Below are 23,833 nucleotides of genomic sequence, written 5' to 3'. Positions count from 1 at the left end.
ACAAGAAGAAGAAATATCTCGAAATATGTCCGTTAGGCCCCTTCCCTTGAGATAAATCTGCAAATATCTCGGAAACGAAGCGAGCTATGGCAAAATGTTAAGAGACCTTTTTTGTAGGGAATTAAGTTTCCTACTTTTTATCTTCTATGATATTTTTTGATCAGATGCGTAGTTCTCGAGATATATCAAGATATTTAAAAGTTCCGAAGCCGCACCAACATAATAGAGATACAGAAACACCGTGGCCCCTTTCTTTGAGATAACTCTGCACTATTGCGAGCTGTAAATGCCACTTCCAGCTTAGCTGTGCAGAGGAAGAACAACAAGAAGAAGAAATATCTCGAAATATGTCCGTCAGGCCAGTTCCTTTGAGCTGAATCTGCAAATATCTCGGAAACGAAGCGAGCTATGGCAAAATGTTAAGAGACGTTTTTTGTAGAGAATTAAGTTTCCTACAATTTATGTTCTATGATATTTTTTGATCAGAAGCGTAGTTTTCGAGATATATCGAGATATTTAAAAGTTCCGAAGCCGCACCAACATAATAGGGATACAGAAACACCGTGGCCCCTTCCTTTGAGATAACTCTGCACTAGTGCGAGCCGCAAATGCCACTTCCAGCTTAGCTGTGCAGAAGAAGAACAACAAGAAGAAGAAATATCTCGAAATATGTCCGTCAGGCCCCTTCCCTTGAGATAAATCTGCAAATATCTCGGAAACGAAGCGAGCTATGGCAAAATGTTAAGAGACCGTTTTCGTAGAGAATTAGATTTCCTACTTTTTATGTTCTATGATATTTTTTGATCAGATGCGTAGTTCTCGAGATATATCAAGATATTTAAAAGTTCCGAAGCCGCACCAACATAATAGAGATACAGAAACACCGTGGCCCCTTTCTTTGAGATAACTCTGCACTATTGCGCGCTGCAAATGCCACTTCCAGCTTAGCTGGGCAGAAGAAGAACAACAAGAAGAAGAAATATCTCGAAATATGTCCGTCAGGCCCCTTCCCTTGAGATAAATCTGCAAATATCTCGGAAACGAAGCGAGCTATGGCAAAATGTTAAGAGACCTTTTTTGTAGAGAATTAAGTTTCCTACTTTTCATGTTCTATGATATTTTTTGATCAGATGCGTAGTTCTCGAGATATATCAAGATATTTAAAAGTTCCGAAGCCGCACCAACATAATAGAGATACAGAAACACCGTGGCCCCTTTCTTTGAGATAACTCTGCACTATTGCGAGCTGCAAATGCCACTTCCAGCTTAGCTGTGCAGAGGAAGAACAACAAGAAGAAGAAATATCTCGAAATATGTCCGTCATGCCAGTTCCTTTGAGCTGAATCTGCAAATATCTCGGAAGCGAAGCGAGCGATGGCAAAATGTTAAGAGACCTTTTTTGTAGAGAATTAAGTTTCCTACTTTTTATGTGCTATGATATTTTTTGATCAGATGCGTAGTTCTCGAGATATATCAAGATATTTAAAAGTTCCGAAGCCGCACCAACATAATAGAGATACAGAAACACCGTGGCCCCTTTCTTTGAGATAACTCTGCACTATTCCGAGCTGGAAATGCCACTTCCAGTTTAGCTGTGCAGAAGAAGAACAACAAGAAGAAGAAATATCACGAAATATGTCCGTTAGGCCCCTTCCCTTGAGATAAATCTGCAAATATCTCGGAAACGAAGCGAGCTATGGCAAAATGTTAAGAGACCTTTTTTGTAGAGAATTAAGTTTCCTCCTTTTTATTTTCTATGATATTTTTTCATCAGATGCGCAGTTCACGAGATATATCAAGATATTTAAAAGTTCCGAAGCCGCACCAACATAATAGAGATACAGAAACACCGTGGCCCCTTTCTTTGAGATAACTCTGCACTATTGCGAGCTGCAAATGCCACTTCCAGCTTAGCTGTGCAGAAGAAGAACAACAAGAAGAAGAAATATCTCGAAATATGTCCGTCAGGCCCCTTCCCTTGAGATAAATCTGCAAATATCTCGGAAACGAAGCGAGCTATGGCAAAATGTTAAGAGACCTTTTTTGTAGAGAATTAAGTTTCCTACTTTTTATGCTCTATGATATTTTTTGATCAGATGCGTAGTTCTCGAGATATATCAAGATATTTAAAAGTTCCGAAGCCGCACCAACATAATAGAGATACAGAAACACCGTGGCTCCTTTCTTTGAGATAACTCTGCACTATTGCGAGCTGGAAATGCCACTTCCAGTTTAGCTGTGCAGAAGAAGAACAACAAGAAGAAGAAATATCTCGAAATATGTCCGTTAGGCCCCTTCCCTTGAGATAAATCTGCAAATATCTTGGAAACGAAGCGCGCTATGGCAAAATGTTAAGAGACCTTTTTTGTAGAGAATTAAGTTTCCTACTTTTTATGTTCTATGATATTTTTTGATCAGATGCGTAGTTCTCGAGATATATCAAGATATTTAAAAGTTCCGAAGCCGCACCAACATAATAGAGATACAGAAACACCGTGGCCCCTTTCTTTGAGATAACTCTGCACTATTGCGAGCTGGAAATGCCACTTCCAGTTTAGCTGTGCAGAAGAAGAACAACAAGAAGAAGAAATATCTCGAAATATGTCCGTCAGGCCCCTTCCCTTGAGATAAATCTGCAAATATCTCGGAAACGAAGCGAGCTATGGCAAAATGTTAAGAGACCTTTTTTGTAGAGAATTAAGTTTCCTACTTTTTATGTTCTATGATATTTTTTGATCAGATGCGTAGTTCTCGAGATATATCAAGATATTTAAAAGTTCCGAAGCCGCACCAACATAATAGAGATACAGAAACACCGTGGCTCCTTTCTTTGAGATAACTCTGCACTATTGCGAGCTGGAAATGCCACTTCCAGTTTAGCTGTGCAGAAGAAGAACAACAAGAAGAAGAAATATCTCGAAATATGTCCGTTAAGCCCCTTCCCTTGAGATAAATCTGCAAATATCTCGGAAACGAAGCGAGCTATGGCACAATGTTAAGAGACCTTTTTTGTAGAGAATTAAGTTTCCTACAATTTATGTTCTATGATATTTTTTGATCAGAAGCGTAGTTTTCGAGATATATCGAGATATTTAAAAGTTCCGAAGCCGCACCAACATAATAGAGATACAGAAACACCGTGGCCCCTTTCTTTGAGATAACTCTGCACTATTGCGAGCTGCAAATGCCACTTCCAGCTTAGCTGTGCAGAGGAAGAACAACAAGAAGAAGAAATATCTCGAAATATGTCCGTCAGGCCCGTTCCTTTGAGCTGAATCTGCAAATATCTCGGAAACGAAGCGAGCTATGGCAAAATGTTAAGAGATGTTTTTTGTAGAGAATTATGTTTCCTACAATTTATGTTCTATGATATTTTTTGATCAGAAGCGTAGTTTTCGAGATATATCAAGATATTTAAAAGTTCCGATGCCGCACCAACATAATAGAGATACAGAAACACCGTGGCCCCTCTCTTTGAGATAACTCTGCACTATTGCGAGCTGCAAATGCCACTTCCAGCTTAGCTGTGCAGAAGAAGAACAACAAGAAGAAGAAATATCTCGAAATATGTCCGTCAGGCCCCTTCCCTTGAGATAAATCTGCAAATATCTCGGAAACGAAGAGAGCTATGGCAAAATGTTAAGAGACCTTTTTTGTAGAGAATTAGGTTTCCTACTTTTTATCTTGTATGATATTTTTTGATCAGATGCGTAGTTCTCGAGATATATCGAGATATTTAAAAGTTCCGAAGCCGCACCAACATAATAGAGATACAGAAACACCGTGGCTCCTCTCTTTGAGATAACTCTGCACTATTGCGAGCTGGAAATGCCACTTCCAGCTTAGCTGTGCAGAAGAAGAACAACAAGAAGAAGAAATATCTCGAAATATGTCCGTCAGGCCCCTTCCCTTGAGATATATCTGCAAATATCTCGGAAACGAAGTGAGCTATGGCAAAATGTTGAGAGACCTTTTTTGTAGGGAATTATGTTTCCTACAATTTATGTTCTATGATATTTTTTGATCAGAAGCGTAGTTTTCGAGATATATCGAGATATTTAAAAGTTCCGAAGCCGCACCAACATAATAGAGATACAGAAACACCGTGGCCCCTTTCTTTGATATAACTCTGCACTATTGCGAGCTGTAAATGCCACTTCCAGCTTAGCTGTGCAGAAGAAGAACAACAAGAAGAAGAAATATCTCGAAATATGTCCGTCAGGCCCCTTCCCTTGAGATATATCTGCAAATATCTCGGAAACGAAGTGACCTATGGCAAAATGTTAAGAGACCTTTTTTGTAGAGAATTATGTTTCCTACAATTTATGTTCTATGATATTTTTTGATCAGAAGCGTAGTTTTCGAGATATATCGAGATATTTAAAAGTTCCGAAGCCGCACCAACATAATAGAGATACAGAAACACCGTGGCCCCTTTCTTTGAGATAACTCAGCACTAGTGCGAGCCGCAAATGCCACTTCCAGCTTAGCTGTGCAGAAGAAGAACAACAAGAAGAAGAAATATCTCGAAATATGTCCGTCAGGCCACTTCCCTTGAGATAAATCTGCAAATATCTCGGAAACCAACTGAGCTATGGCAAAATATTAAGAGACCTTTTTTGTAGAGAATTAAGTTTCCTACTTTTTATCTTCTATGATATTTTTTGATCAGATGCGTAGTTCTCGAGATATATCAAGATATTTAAAAGTTCCAAAGCCGCACCAACATAATAGAGATACAGAAACACCGTGGCCCCTTTCTTTGATATAACTCTGCACTATTGCGAGCTGTAAATGCCACTTCCAGCTTAGCTGTGCAGAAGAAGAACAACAAGAAGAAGAAATATCTCCAAATATGTCCGTCAGGCCAGTTCTTTTGAGCTGAATCTGCAAATATCTCGGAAACGAAGCGAGTTATGGCAAAATGTTAAGAGACGTTTTTTGTAGAGAATTATGTTTCCTACAATTTATGTTCTATGATATTTTTTGATCAGAAGCGTAGTTTTCGAGATATATCGAGATATTTAAAAGTTCCGAAGCCGCACCAACATAATAGAGATACAGAAACACCGTGGCCCCTTTCTTTGAGATAACTCTGCGCTAGTGCGAGCCGCAAATGCCACTTCCAGCTTAGCTGTGCAGAAGAAGAACAACAAGAAGAAGAAATATCTCGAAATATGTCCGTCAGGCCCCTTCCCTTGAGATAAATCTGCAAATATCTCGGAAACCACGCGAGCTATGGCAAAATGTTAAGAGACCTTTTTTGTAGAGAATTAGGTTTCCTACTTTTTATCTTCTATGATATTTTTTGATCAGATGCGTACTTCTCGAGATATATCAAGATATTTAAAAGTACCGAAGCCGCACCAACATAATAGAGATACAGAAACACCGTGGCCCCTCTCTTTGAGATAACTCTGCACTATTGCGAGCTGGAAATGCCACTTCCTGTTTAGCTGTGCAGAAGAAGAACAACAAGAAGAAGAAATATCTCGAAATATGTCCGTTAGGCCCCTTCCCTTGAGATAAATGTGCAAATATCTCGGAAACGAAGCGAGCTATGGCAAAATGTTAAGAGACCTTTTTTGTAGAGAATTAAGTTTCCTACTTTTTATGTTCTATGATATTTTTTGATCAGATGCGTAGTTCTCGAGATATATCAAGATATTTAAAAGTTCCGAAGCCGCACCAACATAATAGAGATACAGAAACACCGTGGCCCCTTCCTTTGAGATAACTCTGCACTATTGCGAGCTGCAAATGCCACTTCCAGCTTAGCTGTGCAGAAGAAGAACAACAAGAAGAAGAAATATCGCGAAATATGTCCGTCAGGCCCCTTCCCTTGAGATAAATCTGCAAATATCTCGGAAACGAAGTGACCTATGGCAAAATGTTAAGAGACCTTTTTTGTAGAGAATTATGTTTCCTACAATTTATGTTCTATGATATTTTTTGATCAGAAGCGTAGTTTTCGGGATATATCGAGATATTTAAAAGTTCCGAAGCCGCACCAACATAATAGAGATACAGAAACACCGTGGCCCCTTTCTTTGAGATAACTCTGCACTAGTGCGAGCCGCAAATGCCACTTCCAGCTTAGCTGTGCAGAAGAAGAACAACAAGAAGAAGAAATATCTCGAAATATGTCCGTCAGGCCCCTTCCCTTGAGATAAATCTGCAAATATCTCGGAAACGAAGCGAGCTATGGCAAAATGTTAAGAGACCTTTTTTGTAGAGAATTAAGTTTCCTACTTTTTATCTTCTATGATATTTTTTGATCAGATGCGTAGTTCTCGAGATATATCAAGATATTTAAAAGTTCCGAAGCCGCACCAACATAATAGAGATACAGAAACACCGTGGCCCCTCTCTTTGAGATAACTCTGCACTATTGCGAGCTGAAATGCCACTTCCAGTTTAGCTGTGCAGAAGAAGAACAACAAGAAGAAGAAATATCTCGAAATATGTCCGTCAGGCCCCTTCCCTTGAGATATATCTGCAAATATCTCGGAAACGAAGAGAGCTATGGCAAAATGTTAAGAGACCTTTTTTGTAGAGAATTAAGTTTCCTACTTTTTATCTTCTATGATATTTTTTGATCAGATGCGTAGTTCTCGAGATATATCAAGATATTTAAAAGTTCCGAAGCCGCACCAACATAATAGAGATACAGAAACACCGTGGCCCCTCTCTTTGAGATAACTCTGCACTATTGCGAGCTGTAAATGCCACTTCCAGCTTAGCTGTGCAGAAGAAGAACAACAAGAAGAAGAAATATCTCGAAATATATCCGTCAGGCCAGTTCCTTTGAGCTGAATCTGCAAATATCTCGGAAACGAAGCGAGCTATGGCAAAATGTTAAGAGACGTTTTTTGTAGAGAATTATGTTTCCTACAATTTATGTTCTATGATATTTTTTGATCAGACGCGTAGTTCTCGAGATATATCAAGATATTTAAAAGTTCCGAAGCCGCACCAACATAATAGAGATACAGAAACACCGTGGCCCCTTTCTTTGAGATAACTCTGCACTATTGCGAGCTGCAAATGCCACTTCCAGCTTAGCTGTGCAGAGGAAGAACAACGAGAAGAAGAAATATCTCGAAATATGTCCGTCAGGCCAGTTCCTTTGAGCTGAATCTGCAAATATCTCGGAAACGAAGCGAGCTATGGCAAAATGTTAAGAGACGTTTTTTGTAGAGAATTATGTTTCCTACAATTTATGGTCTATGATATTTTCTAATCAGAAGCGTAGTTTTCGAGATATATCGAGATGTTTAAAAGTTCCGAAGCCGCACCAACATAATAGAGATACAGAAACACCGTGGCCCCTTTCTTTGAGATAACTCTGCACTAGTGCGAGCCGCAAATGCCACTTCCAGCTTAGCTGTGCAGAAGAAGAACAACAAGAAGAAGAAATATCTCGAAATATGTCCGTCAGGCCCCTTCCCTTGAGATAAATCTGCAAATATCTCGGAAACGAAGCGAGCTATGGCAAAATGTTAAGAGACCTTTTTTGTAGAGAATTAAGTTTCCTACTTTTTATCTTCTATGATATTTTTTGATCAGATGCGTAGTTCTCGAGATATATCAAGATATTTAAAAGTTCCAAAGCCGCACCAACATAATAGAGATACAGAAACACCGTGGCCCCTTTCTTTGAGATAACTCTGCACTATTGCGAGCTGCAAATGCCACTTCCAGCTTAGCTGTGCAGAAGAAGAATAACAAGAAGAAGAAATATCTCGAAATATGTCCGTCAGGCCCCTTCCCTTGAGATAAATCTGCAAATATCTCGGAAACGAAGAGAGCTATGGCAAAATGTTAAGAGACCTTTTTTGTAGAGAATTAAGTTTCCTACTTTTGATGTTCTATGATATTTTTTGATCAGATGCGTAGTTCTCGAGATATATCAAGATATTTAAAAGTTCCGAAGCCGCACCAACATAATAGAGATACAGAAACACCGTGGCCCCTTTCTTTGATATAACTCTGCACTATTGCGAGCTGTAAATGCCACTTCCAGCTTAGCTGTGCAGAAGAAGAACAACAAGAAGAAGAAATATCTCGAAATATGTCCGTCAGGCCCCTTCCCTTGAGATATATCTGCAAATATCTCGGAAACGAAGTACCTATGGCAAAATGTTAAGAGACCTTTTTTGTAGAGAATTATGTTTCCTACAATTTATGTTCTATGATATTTTTTGATCAGAAGCGTAGTTTTCGAGATATATCGAGATATTTAAAAGTTCCGAAGCCGCACCAACATAATAGAGATACAGAAACACCGTGGCCCCTTTCTTTGAGATAACTCAGCACTAGTGCGAGCCGCAAATGCCACTTCCAGCTTAGCTGTGCAGAAGAAGAACAACAAGAAGAAGAAATATCTCGAAATATGTCCGTCAGGCCACTTCCCTTGAGATAAATCTGCAAATATCTCGGAAACCAACTGAGCTATGGCAAAATATTAAGAGACCTTTTTTGTAGAGAATTAAGTTTCCTACTTTTTATCTTCTATGATATTTTTTGATCAGATGCGTAGTTCTCGAGATATATCAAGATATTTAAAAGTTCCAAAGCCGCACCAACATAATTGAGATACAGAAACACCGTGGCCCCTTTCTTTGAGATAACTCTGCACTAGTGCGAGCTGCAAATGCCACTTCCAGCTTAGCTGTGCAGAAGAAGAATAACAAGAAGAAGAAATATCTCGAAATATGTCCGTCAGGCCCCTTCCCTTGAGATAAATCTGCAAATATCTCGGAAACGAAGAGAGCTATGGCAAAATGTTAAGAGACCTTTTTTGTAGAGAATTAAGTTTCCTACTTTTGATGTTCTATGATATTTTTTGATCAGATGCGTAGTTCTCGAGATATATCAAGATATTTAAAAGTTCCGAAGCCGCACCAACATAATAGAGATACAGAAACACCGTGGCCCCTCTCTTTGAGATAACTCAGCACTAGTGCGAGCCGCAAATGCCACTTCCAGCTTAGCTGTGCAGAAGAAGAACAACAAGAAGAAGAAATATCTCGAAATATGTCCGTCAGGCCACTTCCCTTGAGATAAATCTGCAAATATCTCGGAAACCAACTGAGCTATGGCAAAATATTAAGAGACCTTTTTTGTAGAGAATTAAGTTTCCTACTTTTTATCTTCTATGATATTTTTTGATCAGATGCGTAGTTCTCGAGATATATCAAGATATTTAAAAGTTCCAAAGCCGCACCAACATAATAGAGATACAGAAACACCGTGGCCCCTTTCTTTGATATAACTCTGCACTATTGCGAGCTGTAAATGCCACTTCCAGCTTAGCTGTGCAGAAGAAGAACAACAAGAAGAAGAAATATCTCCAAATATGTCCGTCAGGCCAGTTCCTTTGAGCTGAATCTGCAAATATCTCGGAAACGAAGCGAGCTATGGCAAAATGTTAAGAGACGTTTTTTGTAGAGAATTATGTTTCCTACAATTTATGTTCTATGATATTTTTTGATCAGAAGCGTAGTTTTCGAGATATATCGAGATATTTAAAAGTTCCGAAGCCGCACCAACATAATAGAGATACAGAAACACCGTGGCCCCTTTCTTTGAGATAACTCTGCGCTAGTGCGAGCCGCAAATGCCACTTCCAGCTTAGCTGTGCAGAAGAAGAACAACAAGAAGAAGAAATATCTCGAAATATGTCCGTCAGGCCCCTTCCCTTGAGATAAATCTGCAAATATCTCGGAAACGACGCGAGCTATGGCAAAATGTTAAGAGACCTTTTTTGTAGAGAATTAAGTTTCCTACTTTTTATCTTCTATGATATTTTTTGATCAGATGCGTAGTTCTCGAGATATATCAAGATATTTAAAAGTTCCGAAGCCGCACCAACATAATAGAGATACAGAAACACCGTGGCCCCTCTCTTTGAGATAACTCTGCACTATTGCGAGCTGTAAATGCCACTTCCAGCTTAGCTGTGCAGAAGAAGAACAACAAGAAGAAGAAATATCTCGAAATATATCCGTCAGGCCAGTTCCTTTGAGCTGAATCTGCAAATATCTCGGAAACGAAGCGAGCTATGGCAAAATGTTAAGAGACGTTTTTTGTAGAGAATTATGTTTCCTACAATTTATGTTCTATGATATTTTTTGATCAGACGCGTAGTTTTTGAGATATATCGAGATATTTAAAAGTTCCGAAGCCGCACCAACATAATAGAGATACAGAAACACCGTGGCCCCTCTCTTTGAGATAACTCTGCACTATTGCGAGCTGGAAATGCCACTTCCAGCTTAGCTGTGCAGAAGAAGAACAACAAGAAGAAGAAATATCTCGAAATATGTCCGTCAGGCCCCTTCCCTTGAGATATATCTGCAAATATCTCGGAAACGAAGTGAGCTATGGCAAAATGTTGAGAGACCTTTTTTGTAGAGAATTATGTTTCCTACAATTTATGTTCTATGATATTTTTTGATCAGAAGCGTAGTTTTCGAGATATATCGAGATATTTAAAAGTTCCGAAGCCGCACCAACATAATAGAGATACAGAAACACCGTGGCCCCTTTCTTTGAGATAACTCTGCACTAGTGCGAGCCGCAAATGCCACTTCCAGCTTAGCTGTGCAGAAGAAGAACAACAAGAAGAAGAAATATCTCGAAATATGTCCGTCAGTCCCCTTCCCTTGAGATAAATCTGCAAATATCTCGGAAACGAAGCGAGCTATGGCAAAATGTTAAGAGACCTTTTTTGTAGAGAATTAAGTTTCCTACTTTTTATGTTCTATGATATTTTTTGATCAGATGCGCAGTTCTCGAGATATATCAAGATATTTAAAAGTTCCGAAGCCGCACCAACATAATAGAGATACAGAAACACCGTGGCCCCTTTCTTTGAGATAACTCTGCACTATTGCGAGCTGCAAATGCCACTTCCAGCTTAGCTGTGCAGAGGAAGAACAACGAGAAGAAGAAATATCTCGAAATATGTCCGTCAGGCCAGTTCCTTTGAGCTGAATCTGCAAATATCTCGGAAACGAAGCGAGCTATGGCAAAATGTTAAGAGACGTTTTTTGTAGAGAATTATGTTTCCTACAATTTATGGTCTATGATATTTTCTAATCAGAAGCGTAGTTTTCGAGATATATCGAGATATTTAAAAGTTCCGAAGCCGCACCAACATAATAGAGATACAGAAACACCGTGGCCCCTTTCTTTGAGATAACTCTGCACTAGTGCGAGCCGCAAATGCCACTTCCAGCTTAGCTGTGCAGAAGAAGAACAACAAGAAGAAGAAATATCTCGAAATATGTCCGTCAGGCCCCTTCCCTTGAGATAAATCTGCAAATATCTCGGAAACGAAGCGAGCTATGGCAAAATGTTAAGAGACCTTTTTTGTAGAGAATTAAGTTTCCTACTTTTTATCTTCTATGATATTTTTTGATCAGATGCGTAGTTCTCGAGATATATCAAGATATTTAAAAGTTCCAAAGCCGCACCAACATAATAGAGATACAGAAACACCGTGGCCCCTTTCTTTGAGATAACTCTGCACTATTGCGAGCTGCAAATGCCACTTCCAGCTTAGCTGTGCAGAAGAAGAATAACAAGAAGAAGAAATATCTCGAAATATGTCCGTCAGGCCCCTTCCCTTGAGATCAATCTGCAAATATCTCGGAAACGAAGAGAGCTATGGCAAAATGTTAAGAGACCTTTTTTGTAGAGAATTAAGTTTCCTACTTTTGATGTTCTATGATATTTTTTGATCAGATGCGTAGTTCTCGAGATATATCAAGATATTTAAAAGTTCCGAAGCCGCACCAACATAATAGAGATACAGAAACACCGTGGCCCCTTTCTTTGATATAACTCTGCACTATTGCGAGCTGTAAATGCCACTTCCAGCTTAGCTGTGCAGAAGAAGAACAACAAGAAGAAGAAATATCTCGAAATATGTCCGTCAGGCCCCTTCCCTTGAGATATATCTGCAAATATCTCGGAAACGAAGTGACCTATGGCAAAATGTTAAGAGACCTTTTTTGTAGAGAATTATGTTTCCTACAATTTATGTTCTATGATATTTTTTGATCAGAAGCGTAGTTTTCGAGATATATCGAGATATTTAAAAGTTCCGAAGCCGCACCAACATAATAGAGATACAGAAACACCGTGGCCCCTTTCTTTGAGATAACTCAGCACTAGTGCGAGCCGCAAATGCCACTTCCAGCTTAGCTGTGCAGAAGAAGAACAACAAGAAGAAGAAATATCTCGAAATATGTCCGTCAGGCCACTTCCCTTGAGATAAATCTGCAAATATCTCGGAAACCAACTGAGCTATGGCAAAATATTAAGAGACCTTTTTTGTAGAGAATTAAGTTTCCTACTTTTTACCTTCTATGATATTTTTTGATCAGACGCGTAGTTCTCGAGATATATCAAGATATTTAAAAGTTCCGAAGCCGCACCAACATAATAGAGATACAGAAACACCGTGGCCCCTTTCTTTGAGATTACTGTGCACTATTGCGAGCTGCAAATGCCACTTCCAGCTTAGCTGCGCAGAAGAAGAACAACAAGAATAAGAAATATCTCGAAATATGTCCGTCAGGCCCCTTCCCTTGAGATAAATCTGCAAATATCTCGGAAACGAACTGAGCTATGGCAAAATATTAAGAGACCTTTTTTGTAGAGAATTAAGTTTCCTACTTTTTATCTTGTATGATATTTTTGATCAGATGCGTAGTTCTCGAGATATATCAAGATATTTAAAAGTTCCGAAGCCGCACCAACATAATAGAGATACAGAAACACCGTGGCCCCTCTCTTTGAGATAACTCTGCACTATTGCGAGCTGTAAATGCCACTTCCAGCTTAGCTGTGTAGAAGAAGAACAACAAGAAGAAGAAATATCTCGAAATATGTCCGTCAGGCCAGTTCCTTTGAGCTGAATCTGCAAATATCTCGGAAACGAAGCTAGCTATGGCAAAATGTTAAGAGACGTTTGTTGTAGGGAATTATGTTTCCTACAATTTATGTTCTATGATATTTTTTGATCAGAAGCGTAGTTTTCGAGATATATCGAGATATTTAAAAGTTCCGAAGCCGCACCAACATAATAGAGATACAGAAACACCGTGGCCCCTTTCTTTGAGATAACTCTGCACTAGTGCGAGCCGCAAATGCCACTTCCAGCTTAGCTGTGCAGAAGAAGAACAACAAGAAGAAGAAATATCTCGAAATATGTCCGTCAGGCCCCTTCCCTTGAGATAAATCTGCAAATATCTCGGAAACGACGCGAGCTATGGCAAAATGTTAAGAGACCTTTTTTGTAGAGAATTAGGTTTCCTACTTTTTATCTTCTATGATATTTTTTGATCAGATGCGTCGTTCTCGAGATATATCAAGATATTTAAAAGTACCGAAGCCGCACCAACATAATGGAGATACAGAAACACCGTGGCCCCTCTCTTTGAGATAACTCTGCACTATTGCGAGCTGGAAATGCCACTTCCAGTTCAGCTGCGCAGAAGAAGAACAACAAGAAGAAGAAATATCTCGAAATATGTCCGTTAGGCCCCTTCCCTTGAGATAAATGTGCAAATATCTCGGAAACGAAGCGAGCTATGGCAAAATGTTAAGAGACCTTTTTTGTAGAGAATTAAGTTTCCTACTTTTTATGTTCTATGATATTTTTTGATCAGATGCGTAGTTCTCGAGATATATCAAGATATTTAAAAGTTCCGAAGCCGCACCAACATAATAGAGATACAGAAACACCGTGGCCCCTTTCTTTGAGATAACTCTGCACTATTGCGAGCTGTAAATGCCACTTCCAGCTTAGCTGTGCAGAAGAAGAACAACAAGAAGAAGAAATATCTCGAAATATGTCCGTCAGGCCCCTTCCCTTGAGATATATCTGCAAATATCTCGGAAACGAAGTGACCTATGGCAAAATGTTAAGAGACCTTTTTTGTAGAGAATTATGTTTCCTACAATTTATGTTCTATGATATTTTTTGATCAGAAGCGTAGTTTTCGAGATATATCGAGATATTTAAAAGTTCCGAAGCCGCACCAACATAATAGAGATACAGAAACACCGTGGCCCCTTTCTTTGAGATAACTCTGCACTAGTGCGAGCCGCAAATGCCACCTCCAGCTTAGCTGGGCAGAAGAAGAACAACAAGAAGAAGAAATATCTCGAAATATGTCCGTCAGGCCCCTTCCCTTGAGATAAATCTGCAAATATCTCGGAAACGAAGCGAGCTATGGCAAAATGTTAAGTGACCTTTTTTGTAGAGAATTAAGTTTCCTACTTTTTATCTTCTATGATATTTTTTGATCAGATGCGTAGTTCTCGAGATATATCAAGATATTTAAAAGTTGCGAAGCCGCACCAACATAATAGAGATACAGAAACACCGTGGCCCCTCTCTTTGAGATAACTCTGCACTATTGCGAGCTGAAATGCCACTTCCAGTTTAGCTGTGCAGAAGAAGAACAACAAGAAGAAGAAATATCTCGAAATATGTCCGTTAGGCCCCTTCCGTTGAGATAAATCTGCAAATATCTCGGAAACGAAGCGAGCAATGGCAAAATGTTGAGAGACCTTTTTGGTAGAGAATTAAGTTTCCTACTTTTTATGTTCTATGATATTTTTTGATCAGATGCGTAGTTCTCGAGATATATCAAGATATTTAAAAGTTCCGAAGCCGCACCAACATAATAGAGATACAGAAACACCGTGGCCCCTTTCTTTGAGATAACTCTGCACTATTGCGAGCTGCAAATGCCACTTCCAGCTTAGCTGCGCAGAAGAAGAACAACAAGAAGAAGAAATATCTCGAAATATGTCCGTCAGGCCCCTTCCCTTGAGATAAATCAGCAAATATCTCGGAAACGAAGAGAGCTATGGCAAAATGTTAAGAGACCTTTTTTGTAGAGAATTAAGTATCCTACTTTTTATGTTCTATGATATTTTTTGATCAGAAGCGTAGTTTTCGAGATATATCGAGATATTTAAAAGTTCCGAAGCCGCACCAACATAATAGAGATACAGAAACACCGTGGCCCCTTTCTTTGAGATAACTCTGCACGATTGCGAGCTGGAAATGCCACTTCCAGTTTAGCTGTGCAGAAGAAGAACAACAAGAAGAAGAAATATCTCGAAATATGTCCATCAGGACCCTTCCCTTGAGATAAATCTGCAAATATCTCGGTAACGAAGCGAGCTATGGCAAAATGTTGAGAGACCTTTTTTGTAGAGAATAATGTTTCCTACAATTTACGTTCTATGATATTTTTTGATCAGAAGCGTAGTTTTCCAGATATATCGAGATATTTAAAAGTTCCGAAGGCGCACCAACATAATAGAGATACAGAAACACCGTGGCCCCTTTCTTTGAGATAACTGTGCACTATTGCGAGCTGCAAATGCCACTTGCAGCTTAGCTGTGCAGAAGAAGAACAACAAGAATAAGAAATATCTCGAAATATGTCCGTCAGGCCCCTTCCCTTGAGATAAATCTGCAAATATCTCGGAAACGAAGAGAGCTATGGCAAAATGTTAAGAGACCTTTTCTGTAGAGAATTAAGTTTCCTACTTTTTATGTTCTATGATATTTTTTGATCAGATGCGTAGTTCTCGAGATATATCAAGATATTTAAAAGTTCCGAAGCCGCACCAACATAATAGAGATACAGAAACACCGTGGCCCCCTTCTTTGAGATAACTCTGCACTATTGCGAGCTGCAAATGCCACTTCCAGCTTAGCTGTGCAGAAGAAGAACAACAAGAAGAAGAAATATCTCGAAATATGTCCGTCAGGCCCCTTCCCTTGAGATAAATCTGCAAATATCTCGGAAACGAAGCGAGCTATGGCAAAATGTTAAGAGACCTTTTTTGTAGAGAATTAAGTTTCCTACTTTTTATGTTCTATGATATTTTTTGATCAGATGCGTGGTTCTCGAGATATATCAAGATATTTAAAAGTTGCGAAGCCGCACCAACATAATAGAGATACAGAAACACCGTGGCCCCTTTCTTTGAGATAACTCTGCACTATTGCGAGCTGCAAATGCCACTTCCAGCTTAGCTGTGCAGAAGAAGAACAACAAGAAGAAGAAATATCTCGAAATATGTCCGTCAGGCCCCTTCCCTTGAGATAAATCAGCAAATATCTCGGAAACGAAGAGAGCTATGGCAAAATGTTAAGAGACCTTTTTTGTAGAGAATTAAGTATCCTACTTTTTATGTTCTATGATATTTTTTGATCAGAAGCGTAGTTTTCGAGATATATCGAGATATTTAAAAGTTCCGAAGCCGCACCAACATAATAGAGATACAGAAACACCGTGGCCCCTTTCTTTGAGATAACTCTGCACGATTGCGAGCTGGAAATGCCACTTCCAGTTTAGCTGTGCAGAAGAAGAACAACAAGAAGAAGAAATATCTCGAAATATGTCCATCAGGACCCTTCCCTTGAGATAAATCTGCAAATATCTCGGAAACGAAGCGAGCTATGGCAAAATGTTGAGAGACCTTTTTTGTAGAGAATAATGTTTCCTACAATTTACGTTCTATGATATTTTTTGATCAGAAGCGTAGTTTTCGAGATATATCGAGATATTTAAAAGTTCCGAAGGCGCACCAACATAATAGAGATACAGAAACACCGTGGCCCCTTTCTTTGAGATAACTGTGCACTATTGCGAGCTGCAAATGCCACTTCCAGCTTAGCTGTGCAGAAGAAGAACAACAAGAATAAGAAATATCTCGAAATATGTCCGTCAGGCCCCTTCCCTTGAGATAAATCTGCAAATATCTCGGAAACGAAGAGAGCTATGGCAAAATGTTAAGAGACCTTTTCTGTAGAGAATTAAGTTTCCTACTTTTTATGTTCTATGATATTTTTTGATCAGATGCGTAGTTCTCGAGATATATCAAGATATTTAAATGTTCCGAAGCCGCACCAACATAATAGAGATACAGAAACACCGTGGCCCCCTTCTTTGAGATAACTCTGCACTATTGCGAGCTGCAAATGCCACTTCCAGCTTAGCTGTGCAGAAGAAGAACAACAAGAAGAAGAAATATCTCGAAATATGTCCGTCAGGCCCCTTCCCTTGAGATAAATCTGCAAATATCTCGGAAACGAAGCGAGCTATGGCAAAATGTTAAGAGACCTTTTTTGTAGAGAATTAAGTTTCCTACTTTTTATGTTCTATGATATTTTTTGATCAGATGCGTAGTTCTCGAGATATATCAAGATATTTAAAAGTTCCGAAGCCGCACCAACATAATAGAGATACAGAAACACCGTGGCCCCTTTCTTTGAGATAACTCTGCACTATTGCGAGCTGCAAATGCCACTTCCAGGTTAGCTGTGCAGAAGAAGAACAACAAGAAGAAGAAATATCTCGAAATATGTCCGTCAGGCCCCTTCCCTTGAGATATATCTGCAAATATCTCGGAAACGAAGCGAGCTATGGCAAAATGTTAAGAGAACTTTTTTGTAGAGAATTATGTTTCCTACAATTTATGTTCTATGATATTTTTTGATCAGAAGCGTAGTTTTCGAGATATATCGAGATATTTAAAAGTTCCGAAGCCGCACCAACATAATAGAGATACAGAAACACCGTGGCCCCTTTCTTTGAGATAACTCTGCACTAGTGCGAGCCGCAAATGCCACTTCCAGCTTAGCTGTGCAGAAGAAGAACAACAAGAAGAAGAAATATCTCGAAATATGTCCGTTAGGCCCCTTCCCTTGAGATAAACCTGCAAATATCTCGGAAACAAAGCGAGCTATGGCAAAATGTTAAGAGACCTTTTTTGTAGAGAATTAAGTTTCCTACTTTTTACGTTCTATGATATTTTTTGATCAGATGCGTAGTTCTCGAGATATATCAAGATATTTAAAAGTTCCGAAGCCGCACCAACATAATAGAGATACAGAAACACCGTGGCCCCTTTCTTTGAGATAACTCTGCACTATTGGGAGCTGCAAATGCCACTTCCAGCTTAGCTGTGCAGAAGAAGAACAACAAGAAGAAGAAATATCTCGAAATATGTCCGTCAGGCCCCTTCCCTTGAGATAAATATGCAAATATCTCGGAAACAAAGAGAGCTATGGCAAAATGTTAAGAGACCTTTTTTGTAGAGAATTAAGTCTCCTACAATTTATGTACTATGATATTTTTTGATCAGAAGCGTAGTTTTCGAGATATATCGAGATATTTAAAAGTTCCGAAGGCGCACCAACATAATAGAGATACAGAAACACCGTGGCCCCTTTCTTTGAGATAACTTTGCACTATTGCGAGCTGTAAATGCCACTTTCAGCTTAGCTGTGCAGAAGAAGAACAACAAGAAGAAGAAATATCTCGAAATATGTCCGTCAGGCCCCTTCCCTTGAGATATATCTGCAAATATCTCGGAAACGAAGCGAGCTATGGCAAAATGTTAAGAGACCTTTTTTGTAGAGAATTATGTTTCCTACAATTTATGTTCTATGATATTTTTTGATCAGAAGCGTAGTTTTCGAGATATATCGAGATATTTAAAAGTTCCGAAGGCGCACCAACATAATAGAGATACAGAAACACCGTGGCCCCTTTCTTTGAGATAACTGTGCACTATTGCGAGCTGCAAATGCCACTTCCAGCTTAGCTGTGCAGAAGAAGAACAACAAGAATAAGAAATATCTCGAAATATGTCCGTCAGGCCCCTTCCCTTGAGATAAATCTGCAAATATCTCGGAAACGAAGCGAGCTATTGCAAAATGTTAAGAGAACTTTTTTGTAGAGAATTATGTTTCCTACAATTTATGTTCTATGATATTTTTTGATCAGAAGCGTAGTTTTCGAGATATATCGAGATATTTAAAAGTTCCGAAGCCGCACCAACATAATAGAGATACAGAAACACCGTGGCCCCTTTCTTTGAGATAACTCTGCACTATTGCGAGCTGCAAATGCCACTTCCAGCTTAGCTGTGCAGAAGAAGAACAACAAGAAGAAGAAATATCGCGAAATATGTCCGTCAGGCCCCTTCCCTTGAGATAAATCTGCAAATATCTCGGAAACGAAGTGACCTATGGCAAAATGTTAAGAGACCTTTTTTGTAAAGAATTATGTTTCCTACAATTTATGTTCTACGATATTTTTTGATCAGAAGCGTAGTTTTCGAGATATATCGAGATATTTAAAAGTTCCGAAGCCGCACCAACATAATAGAGATACAGAAACACCGTGGCCCCTTTCTTTGAGATAACTCTGCACTAGTGCGAGCCGCAAATGCCACTTCCAGCTTAGCTGTGCAGAAGAAGAACAACAAGAAGAAGAAATATCTCGAAATATGTCCGTCAGGCCCCTTCCCTTGAGATAAATCTGCAAATATCTCGGAAACGAAGCGAGCTATGGCAAAATGTTAAGAGACCTTTTTTGTAGAGAATTAAGTTTCCTACTTTTTATCTTCTATGATATTTTTTGATCAGATGCGTAGTTCTCGAGATATATCAAGATATTTAAAAGTTCCGAAGCCGCACCAACATAATAGAGATACAGAAACACCGTGGCCCCTCTCTTTGAGATAGCTCTGCACTATTGCGAGCTGAAATGCCACTTCCAGTTTAGCTGTGCAGAAGAAGAACAACAAGAAGAAGAAATATCTCGAAATATGTCCGTTAGGCCCCTTCCCTTGAGATAAATCTGCAAATATCTCGGAAACGAAGCGAGCAATGGCAAAATGTTGAGAGACCTTTTTGGTAGAGAATTAAGTTTCCTACTTTTTATGTTCTATGATATTTTTTGATCAGATGCGTAGTTCTCGAGATATATCAAGATATTTAAAAGTTCCGAAGCCGCACCAACATAATAGAGATACAGAAACACCGTGGCCCCTTTCTTTGAGATAACTCTGCACTATTGCGAGCTGCAAATGCCACTTCCAGCTTAGCTGTGCAGAAGAAGAACAACAAGAAGAAGAAATATCTCGAAATATGTCCGTCAGGCCCCTTCCCTTGAGATAAATCAGCAAATATCTCGGAAACGAAGAGAGCTATGGCAAAATGTTAAGAGACCTTTTTTTGTAGAGAATTAAGTTTCCTACTTTTCATGTTCTATGATATTTTTTGATCAGATGCGTAGTTCTCGAGATATATCAAGATATTTAAAAGTTCCGAAGCCGCACCAACATAATAGAGATACAGAAACACCGTGGCCCCTCTCTTTGAGATAACTCTGCACTATTGCGAGCTGGAAATGCCACTTCCAGTTTAGCTGTGCAGAAGAAGAACAACAAGAAGAAGAAATATCTCGAAATATGTCCGTTAGGCCCCTTCCCTTGAGATAAATCTGCAAATATCTCGGAAACGAAGCGAGCTATGGCAAAATGTTAAGAGACCTTTTTTGTAGAGAGTTACGTTTCCTACTTTTTATGTTCTATGATATTTTTTGATCAGATGCGTAGTTCTCGAGATATATCAAGATATTTAAAAGTTCCGAAGCCGCACCAACATAATAGAGATACAGAAACACCGTGGCCCCTTTCTTTGATATAACTCTGCACTATTGCGAGCTGTAAATGCCACTTCCAGCTTAGCTGTGCAGAAGAAGAACAACAAGAAGAAGAAATATCTCGAAATATGTCCGTCAGGCCCCTTCCCTTGAGATATATCTGCAAATATCTCGGAAACGAAGTGACCTATGGCAAAATGTTAAGAGACCTTTTTTGTAGAGAATTATGTTTCCTACAATTTATGTTCTATGATATTTTTCGATCAGAAGCGTAGTTTTCGAGATATATCGAGATATTTAAAAGTTCCGAAGCCGCACCAACATAATAGAGATACAGAAACACCGTGGCCCCTTTCTTTGAGATAACTCTGCACTAGTGCGAGCCGCAAATGCCACCTCCAGCTTAGCTGGGCAGAAGAAGAACAACAAGAAGAAGAAATATCTCGAAATATGTCCGTCAGGCCCCTTCCCTTGAGATAAATCTGCAAATATCTCGGAAACGAAGCGAGCAATGGCAAAATGTTGAGAGACCTTTTTGGTAGAGAATTAAGTTTCCTACTTTTTATGTTCTATGATATTTTTTGATCAGATGCGTAGTTCTCGAGATATAACAAGATATTTAAAAGTTCCGAAGCCGCACCAACATAATAGAGATACAGAAACACCGTGGCCCCTTTCTTTGAGATAACTCTGCACGATTGCGAGCTGGAAATGCCACTTCCAGTTTAGCTGTGCAGAAGAAGAACAACAAGAAGAAGAAATATCTCGAAATATGTCCATCAGGACCCTTCCCTTGAGATAAATCTGCAAATATCTCGGAAACAAAGCGAGCTATGGCAAAATGTTAAGAGACCTTTTTTGTAGAGAATAATGTTTCCTACAATTTACGTTCTATGATATTTTTTGATCAGAAGCGTAGTTTTCGAGATATATCGAGATATTTAAAAGTTCCGAAGGCGCACCAACATAATAGAGATACAGAAACACCGTGGCCCCTTTCTTTGAGATAACTGTGCACTATTGCGAGCTGCAAATGCCACTTCCAGCTTAGCTGTGCAGAAGAAGAAGAACAAGAATAAGAAATATCTCGAAATATGTCCGTCAGGCCCCTTCCCTTGAGATAAATCTGCAAATATCTCGGAAACGAAGAGAGCTATGGCAAAATGTTAAGAGACCTTTTCTGTAGAGAATTAAGTTTCCTACTTTTTATGTTCTATGATATTTTTTGATCAGATGCGTAGTTCTCGAGATATATCAAGATATTTAAAAGTTCCGAAGCCGCACCAACATAATAGAGATACAGAAACACCGTGGCCCCTTTCTTTGAGATAACTCTGCACTAGTGCGAGCCGCAAATGCCACTTCCAGCTTAGCTGTGCAGAAGAAGAACAACAAGAAGAAGAAATATCTCGAAATATGTCCGTTAGGCCCCTTCCCTTGAGATAAACCTGCAAATATCTCGGAAACAAAGCGAGCTATGGCAAAATGTTAAGAGACCTTTTTTGTAGAGAATTAAGTCTCCTACAATTTATGTTCTATGATATTTTTTGATCAGAAGCGTAGTTTTCGAGATATATCGAGATATTTAAAAGTTCCGAAGCCGCACCAACATAATAGAGATACAGAAACACCGTGGCCCCTTTCTTTGAGATAACTTTGCACTATTGCGAGCTGTAAATGCCACTTTCAGCTTAGCTGTGCAGAAGAAGAACAACAAGAAGAAGAAATATCTCGAAATATGTCCGTCAGGCCCCTTCCCTTGAGATATATCTGCAAATATCTCGGAAACGAAGCGAGCTATGGCAAAATGTTAAGAGACCTTTTTTGTAGAGAATTATGTTTCCTACAATTTATGTTCTATGATATTTTTTGATCAGAAGCGTAGTTTTCGAGATATATCGAGATATTTAAAAGTTCCGAAGGCGCACCAACATAATAGAGATACAGAAACACCGTGGCCCCTTTCTTTGAGATAACTGTGCACTATTGCGAGCTGCAAATGCCACTTCCAGCTTAGCTGTGCAGAAGAAGAACAACAAGAATAAGAAATATCTCGAAATATGTCCGTCAGGCCCCTTCCCTTGAGATAAATCTGCAAATATCTCGGAAACGAAGAGAGCTATGGCAAAATGTTAAGAGACCTTTTCTGTAGAGAATTAAGTTTCCTACTTTTTATGTTCTATGATATTTTTTGATCAGATGCGTAGTTCTCGAGATATATCAAGATATTTAAAAGTTCCGAAGCCGCACCAACATAATAGAGATACAGAAACACCGTGGCCCCTTTCTTTGAGATAACTCTGCACTATTGCGAGCTGCAAATGCCACTTCCAGGTTAGCTGTGCAGAAGAAGAACAACAAGAAGAAGAAATATCTCGAAATATGTCCGTCAGGCCCCTTCCGTTGAGATATATCTGCAAATATCTCGGAAACGAAGCGAGCTATGGCAAAATGTTGAGAGAACTTTTTTGTAGAGAATTATGTTTCCTACAATTTATGTTCTATGATATTTTTTGATCAGAAGCGTAGTTTTCGAGATATATCGAGATATTTAAAAGTTCCGAAGCCGCACCAACATAATAGAGATACAGAAACACCGTGGCCCCTTTCTTTGAGATAACTCTGCACTAGTGCGAGCCGCAAATGCCACTTCCAGCTTAGCTGTGCAGAAGAAGAACAACAAGAAGAAGAAATATCTCGAAATATGTCCGTCAGGCCACTTCCCTTGAGATAAATCTGCAAATATCTCGGAAACGAACTGAGCTATGGCAAAATGTTAAGAGACCTTTTTTGTAGAGAATTAAGTTTCCTACTATTTATCTTCTATGATATTTTTTGATCAGATGCGTAGTTCTCGAGATATATCAAGATATTTAAAAGTTCCGAAGCCGCACCAACATAATAGAGATACAGAAACACCGTGGCCCCTCTCTTTGAGATAACTCTGCACTATTGCGAGCTGTAAATGCCACTTCCAGCTTAGCTGTGCAGAAGAAGAACAACAAGAAGAAGATATATCTCGAAATATGTCCGTCAGGCCAGTTCCTTTGAGCTGAATCTGCAAATATCTCGGAAACGAAGCGAGCTATGGCAAAATGTTAAGAGACGTTTTTTGTAGAGAATTATGTTTCCTACAATTTATGTTCTATGATATTTTTTGATCAGAAGCGTAGTTTTCGAGATATATCGAGATATTTAAAAGTTCCGAAGCCGCACCAACATAATAGAGATACAGAAACACCGTGGCCCCTCTCTTTGAGATAACTCTGCACTATTGCGAGCTGAAATGCCACTTCCAGCTTAGCTGTGCAGAAGAAGAACAACAAGAAGAA

The sequence above is a fragment of the Osmia lignaria genome, unplaced genomic scaffold, assembly GCF_051020975.1.
Source record: "Osmia lignaria lignaria isolate PbOS001 unplaced genomic scaffold, iyOsmLign1 scaffold0016, whole genome shotgun sequence".
NCBI classification, from domain to species: Eukaryota; Metazoa; Arthropoda; class Insecta; order Hymenoptera; family Megachilidae; genus Osmia; species Osmia lignaria.
The sequence above is the reverse complement of the archived record's forward strand: the minus strand, read 5'-3'. Positions refer to the sequence as shown.